Source organism: Lemur catta, chromosome 3, assembly GCF_020740605.2.
Source record: "Lemur catta isolate mLemCat1 chromosome 3, mLemCat1.pri, whole genome shotgun sequence".
Classification (NCBI taxonomy): Eukaryota; Metazoa; Chordata; class Mammalia; order Primates; family Lemuridae; genus Lemur; species Lemur catta.
This window is the reverse complement of record NC_059130.1, coordinates 72052953-72060076: the sequence shown is the minus strand read 5'-3', so window position 1 is coordinate 72060076 and position 7124 is coordinate 72052953. Positions and strand designations below refer to the sequence as shown.

Here is a 7124-nt window from a genome sequence, read left to right as displayed (position 1 = left end):
ACATGCAGACCTGATGTTCTCTGCTCCCGCTGACTTGGAGAAGAAATGTTCCCTAGACATTTCTTATAAAAAATTTACAAGGCTTCCACTGAGCACCTATCTAAGAACATGAACAAAGAAGGAGCTCCTATTTGAGACATTCAACCTACAGATTGAATTTCTGTGGGCAGTCTTTCGGGGCGGGGGGGAGTTGTTTAACGCAAAAAACAAAGGTCAGATTTTTTAAATGGTCACAATGAAAATTACTTCATGAATTATATGCTAAAATGAAAAACATACATTCATTCACAAATATTTATTAAACATTTTCTATGTTCCAGGAATTTTCTAAGCACCAGAGATGTGACAGTGAATAAAACAGGCAAAACCCCGGGTCTTGTGGAACTTATCTTCCAATCAAAGAAAGAACAAAATAAAATAGATGAGCAAACTAAATATTAAGTTTGATAATGATAAACACTATGGGGAAAAAATCAAGCAGGGAGTTAATAGGGAGTACCAGAAGCAGAAGTGTAATTTTCAATAGGGTGGCCAGGGAGGTCTTATTGAGAAGATAAGATTGGAGCAAAGACTTGACGGAGCTAAGTGAGCGAGTCGGATAGATTTCTGATGGGAAGAGCAGTTCTCACCGAGGAACAGCAAGTGAACAGACCCTGAGTGAGGAGCTTATAAGAACTGGAAGGCTATCTGTGTGGTTAGAGCTGAATGAGCAAAGGGGAGAATTGAAGGACATGAAGTCACAGAGGAAATGAGGAGTGTGGAGGTGATAAAGATCATGTAGGGTCTTTTTTTCCCCCCTTTTCATCAAAACATTTAGTGGATACTAACTGCACATGGCCTGAGTATGCATGGGCTGTTAAAGGCTTGAGTGACTGGCTAAAACCAGAAAAACTGCTGTCCCTTTGTCATGTTTACAGGGCAGCTATTGCTCATAGTTGGGCCTGTACCATGGCCTGCAAAGGAGGCGGTAAGAAATCCTAGAGCAAGATTCAGCTGAACCGGAATGGAGGTACGGGTGAGGGCACTGAGCCAAGCGTCCCAGGTGGTGATCTTACAGCCTGTTCTTCCTGGTGTCCAAGCTCTTTTGCCCTGAAGACAGATGGGGAACATAAAGGCTCTCGTCTGGCTGGGATGAGGCATGTAGGTGACAGAAAAGAAAGCTAGGGAAAGGCTGGGAAAGGTAGCAAGAGTTGCTTTTTTTTATTGACTTGGAAATGGGTTCTGCAGCGAAGTCCCTTTGGGTTTAAGAGCGTTTTTCTGCTTCCTTTCTTCTTCCTGCAACTTCTGCTGCCTGAGCTGCCATGCCTGTAATCCAGCATCCATTTCCTGTGACAACTCATCTTGCAAACTTCTTCCTTTCAGCTTTTCTTCGAAGCTGCCCTTTCACTGGGGGAGCAGGGCTGCCATCAGCGTATGACCAGTCTGGGAGTTCCATAGGGCCCCATAGCCAGAGGGGTTGGCAGTCAGGCCCTGCAGGAGTCGCCACTGGCTGCCCGTCCAAGCCGCTCTGCTGCAGAGGAGACACTCAAGAGCACAGTTGCTAAAGCAGCCATGACAAGACCCATGTAGGGTCTTATAGGTCATGATAAGGAGATGGGAAACCAATGAAGAGCTTGGAGAGTGATGTGATCTGAAATTTGCTTGAACAGAGTGACCTGTGTTGCTATGAAGAGGACTTTCTTATAGTGGGCAAGGAAGGATGGAAGCTTGGAGATTAATGACTACCTATTGCAGAAAGCAAGGCAAGAGCTGATGATGGTCTGGACCAGGATTAGGTCACTGGAGGAGGAGAAAAGTCGTTTTATTCTGGACCTATTTAAAATGTAGAATTAATAGAATTACTTGCTGGATTAGATTTGCATTGTTATAGAAAGAGAGAAATCAAATATGATGACAGAGGTTTTGGCACCTGGAGAAATGCACGTTAAGTAAGACAGGGAAGAGCGCAGGAAGAGCAGGTTTTGGGTTCAGGAATTCAGCTTTTGGATATGTTAAGTCTGAGATGCTAAATGGAGATGCCAACTGGACAGCTGGAAATATGAGGCAGGAGGTCAGGAGATAAGTTTAGTTTGGAGATATAAATTTGGGAGTCTTCAGCATAAAGATATTATCTAAGGTTATTAATATTAGACTTGATCAGATCACCAGGTACGTGAGTGTAACTACTGACCATTACATCACTGGGTAGATGAAAGGTCACTAGCAAAGGAGTCTGAGAATGATCAGAAAGTCAGGTAGGGAAAACCAGGAAAAAAGGTGTTTCAAGGAGGAAAAAGGAAGCATAAAATACCTGTTATTCTAATTTCTCCTAGAAATGTTTATTTCTCTGTCCTTCATCTGCTGCTAAAGAAAATTATTGAGAAAAGTCATATGAGAGATATGCATTCTGTTTTGAAAATTTTCCAGTTTTTCACATATAATATGCCAGATCATCTTAAGACAAGGCTCGCAAAAATATTTTATATGGGATGCTAGTTTCCTCTTTTGTAGAAAAGAAGAAAGAATTTCAGGTTCAAACAAGATTCATAAAACCAGGTCTTCTCATTTCAGAACTCATTGTAGCCTTATACGTTATATTTTATGACTCGCTAAGAAAATATAGTTTGGATAAAATAGTATACAGTATCTCTCAAACTTATTTGATCAAGATTCTTTTGATCATAATGAAATACATTGAGTGATGTTAATTATCTTGAATACAACTTTGTTTTCCTAAAACAATATCCTTTTATAACTTTTCTCTGGCTCCTTATAGGACCTCTTTCATAAAACTGGGCTTAGAACATTATGCTAGCTTTTCCTGAGTAATAACATAAGAAATAGTTGTATGAATAATGATTTTGCTATTTTAAAGATACAACCACAGTTGAAGAAATTGATTAATCACCTCAATGTACTGTCTGCAAAAACACTCATTAAAAAAATCCTCTCAGAGCCCAGAGCCATGAAAATGCTTCTTCTAGATTTCTGTCTGTGGAACTGTGGTGATCTATAGATAAAGATATTAAATAAATAAAGATATTAAATTAAATTAATATCTTTATCTGTATCTATATAACTTATTATAAAGAATTGGCTGTGATTATTATGAAGGCTGAAAAATTTTATGATCTTTCATCTGCAAGCTGAAGACCTGGGAGAACTAGCTGCGCAGTCCCAGTCTGAGTACAAAGGCCAGGAAATCAGGAGAGCAATGGTATAAGTTCTAGTTTCAGTGCCAGAGAAGAACAATGTCCCATCTTGAAAACAGCCAGGCAGAGAAAGTGAATTCTCCCTTGCTCTGTCAATGAAACATATTGAGGGGAGCTGATTAATTTGAATGCAACCTTGCTGCCTTAAAGCAATAGCCTTGTATAATTTTCCTCTGGCTCTTTACAGCTGCAGTCCCCAACCCCCGGCCATGGCCCAGTACTGGTCTGCGGCCTGTTAGGAACCGTGCTGCACAGCAAGAGGTAAGCAGTGAGCAACCAACAGAGTGAAGCCTTATGACCCAGTGAAGCTTCATCTGTATTTACAGCCACTCCACATTGCTCGCATCACCGCCTGAGCTCCACCTCCTGTCAGATCAGTGGTGGCATTAGATTCTCATAGGAGTGTGAACCCTACTGTAAACTGTGCATGTGAGGCATCTAGGTTGTACTCTCCCTGTGAGAATCTAATGGCACTCCAGTCTGCAGAAAAATTGTCTTCTGTGAAACCAGCCCCTGGTGCCAAAAAGTTGGGAACCAGTGCCTTAGGGGACTCAAGTCTCCAATGGATTGGATGAAGGCCATCCACATTGGGGAGAGCCATCTGCTTTACTCAGTTTATTAATTCAAATGTTAATTTCATCTAGTTATACCCTCACAGGCACAGAATAATCATTAACCAAATATTTGTGCACCTCAAGTCCCAGTTAAGTTGACATAGTAAATTACCCATTACAGGAGTCTAAATGGAAATCATACCTATATAAAGTTGGAACATTAAATGTCTTCATCCTTAGTAACATGATAAAATAGAAAAACCTCCCAGGCAACTGCAAAATTAATCAATTATCTCAAACCTTGGCTTTGAACAGAGAGGGGAGAATATGCTATTGAGAAATTAGAAACATGAGTTTACCCTATGTGAGTTTGTAGTACAAAACCACATTACCTATTTGGCTTCCAGAAAACTTTAAACCAAAAATTAAATTAAAAATGACTGTAAACTTAAGCATCCCAGAAGCTTGGCAGAGGCAAATACAAATTCTATTAGGAGGAACTTTTATCTCAGCTTTCAAAAAAACCCCACAAGTAAATTAAAAAAAAATGAGTATTACAGTTCAAAGTAAAGAATAAGTAAGCATGTAAGGAAAGTTCAACAAAACCCAGCAAAACAACAGTCCTTAGAAACAGGCAAGAAAAGGACTTCAGATAAGGAAATTATTAGGCATAGGCTTAAAATGATTATGTTTAAAAGAAAAAAAAACATGAAAATATGCAATGCAAGCAAGAAACTATAATTACCGGAGTAGACAAAGAAATGAAATGAAACATCAAGAAATGCTTGTACCATATATAGATATATAATTGAAATTAAAAACTCATAATTTAACCCAGAACATTAAACAAAAATGAAAAGGGATTTTGTGAACTACATAAGAGATATGAACCAGGAAAATGCAGCACAATGAAATAGAGCACTGAATAAAATATCAGTCAAGAGACATAAGGAGGGAATGAGACTGCATTAGTTATTTATTGATGTACTCTAATATTAACACATTCTCTAGCAGCTTAAAACAACTCACATTTACTATTTCAGTTTCCATGAGTCAAGAGTCCAAGCATTCCTTTATTGGGTTCTTTTCTTAGGATGTCACAAGACTGCAATGAAAGTGTTGGCTAGGCCTGTATTTCCATCTGAGGTTTGACTTGGGAATGGTCCATTCCCAAATTCACTCAGGCTTTTGGCAGAATTCTGTTCCCAGTGCTTGTAGGACTAAGGGCTCAAGTTTCTTGCTGGCTAGTTATTGAAGGCTGCCTTCAATTCCTAGAGGCCTCATATAGTTCCTTGCCACATGTGGTTACCAAACATGGTTGTAGGCTTCCTCAAAATTAGGAATGGGGAGAGAGGAGGCAGGAGGGGAAGGAGGGAGAGAGGCACTACAATCTTGCATACTCAAAATCACCTAAAACCTTTCATCTTTACCATACTGTATTGCTTAGAAGTAATTCACAGGATGTGCTCATATTCAAGGGGATGGCATCATATAATGGCCTGATCACCAAGGGGCAGGGACCATGGGAACCACCTTAAGAGTCTGGTCTGCCACAGAAATGGTCCAACAAACATCTATTTGGTATTCTAGAGGAAGAAAAAGAAAACTGGAAGATGCATCCTAAAACAAATAGCAAAAATTTCCAGAACCAATTAAATATGATAGAACCTAGATTCAGTGAGGACAGTGAAATTGAAGCAAGATAAATAAGAATAATAACAACAACAAAAACTCAGCACCACCATACCCCATCATATTTGATTTAAACTTCAGAACACCAATTCATAGAGAATACTTTTTAATTACTTAGAGAGAAGAATGTGTTACTTGTGCAGAAATGATAGACTGATAACTGAATTCTCAACAAGAAGTCAAGCCAGAAGGCAATAAAAAAATAGTTGAGTGAAGATTCAGAGGCAAAGACTAACAACCTATAATTCTATACTCAGCAAAAATATCTTTAAAGAATGCAGAAAATATAAAGACATTTTAGGGAATAAACACTAAGAAAGTTTTTTCCCAGCATATTTTCATGAATGAAATTATAAAGAATGTACTTCCTGCAGAAGAAAAATTATCTGAGATGGAAGATCTGAAATGCAAGAAAAAATGAAGAGCACATTAATAAATATGCAAGTAAATTTAATCATATATTAACTGTATAAGTTAACATTAGTAATGTCTTAGGAAACTTAAAAAGTAGAATAAAGATCTATGACAACAATATAAATTCTTGGTGGTGAGAGTAGATGGTGAGAAGGCAGTTCTCTCAAATGATGAGAAAGCAGTTCTTCTCAAATCATTTGTGATGAAGGAAGGACAAATTTTAATTTTTCCAATATATGGCAGACCAATACTTTTGTAAAATACAATGAAATTATTTGCTAGAAAAATAAAATAAAAAGGCATATAAATACAAACTTTAGAAGGAAATAAATAATAATAATCACAATAGAATTAATAATAAAACACATAAAATCACTTAATTTGTTCCAGGTACTTTTTTGTACTTTTAATATATTGACTAATTTACTCTTGAGAACAACCCTATAATGGTATGTACTATTATTAACTGATTTTACAGATGAGGTTACTTTCCACAGGAAGGTTAGAAAATAAAGCAAATAAGCAAAAAGTAATATAAGAGTAGACATTTACAATATGAAAAATCCAAAATAAAAAAGAACCAACAATAATCCAGTTTCTCTTCAGATCATATAAATCTTTCACATTTTACTAAAGATTTCTGTGGAGAGGAATAAAAAAGAACTAACACAACTAAAAGTATATTTTTATTTTATTTTATTTCAGAATTTTACGGTGGTACATATGTTTTGGTTACATGATTTGCTTTTGTACAGTTTGAATTGAAATTATAAATGTGTCCTTCAGCTAGTTAGTGTGCACTGTACCCATTAGGTGTGAATTTACCCATCCCCTCCTCCTCCCTCCCATCTATTTGATTTCCCTTGAATTTTATTTCCATATGTGCACATAAGTGTTGATTGATTGATTAGTTTCAATTTAGTATTGAGTACATGTGGTGTCTGTTTTTCCATTATTGTAATACTTCACTAAGAAGAATGGCCTCCAGTTCCATCCAGTTTGTTACAAAAGATACTCGATTTTCATTTTTTTTTATGGCTGAGTAGTGCTCCATGGTATACATATACCACAATATATTAATCCACTCATGTATTGATGGCCATTTGGGTTGCTTCCACATCTTTGCAATTGTGGATTGTGCTGCTATGAACATTCTAGTGCAAGTGTCTTTTTTATAAAATGTCTTTTTTTTCCTTTGGGTAAATACCTAGTAGTGGGATTGCTGGATCAAATGGTAGGTCTACTTTTAGTTCTTTGAGGTATCTCCATACTA

General features: G+C 37.3%; 2 pseudogenes; one reads left to right on the top strand and one right to left on the bottom strand.

Annotated features, from left to right (window-relative positions):
• Positions 1 to 1174: 1174 nt before the first annotated feature.
• Positions 1175 to 1553, bottom strand: LOC123634701 (annotated as a pseudogene).
• A 4888-nt stretch (positions 1554 to 6441) lies between these two features.
• On the top strand, positions 6442 to 6513 carry LOC123636120 (annotated as a pseudogene).
• Positions 6514 to 7124: the final 611 nt, after the last annotated feature.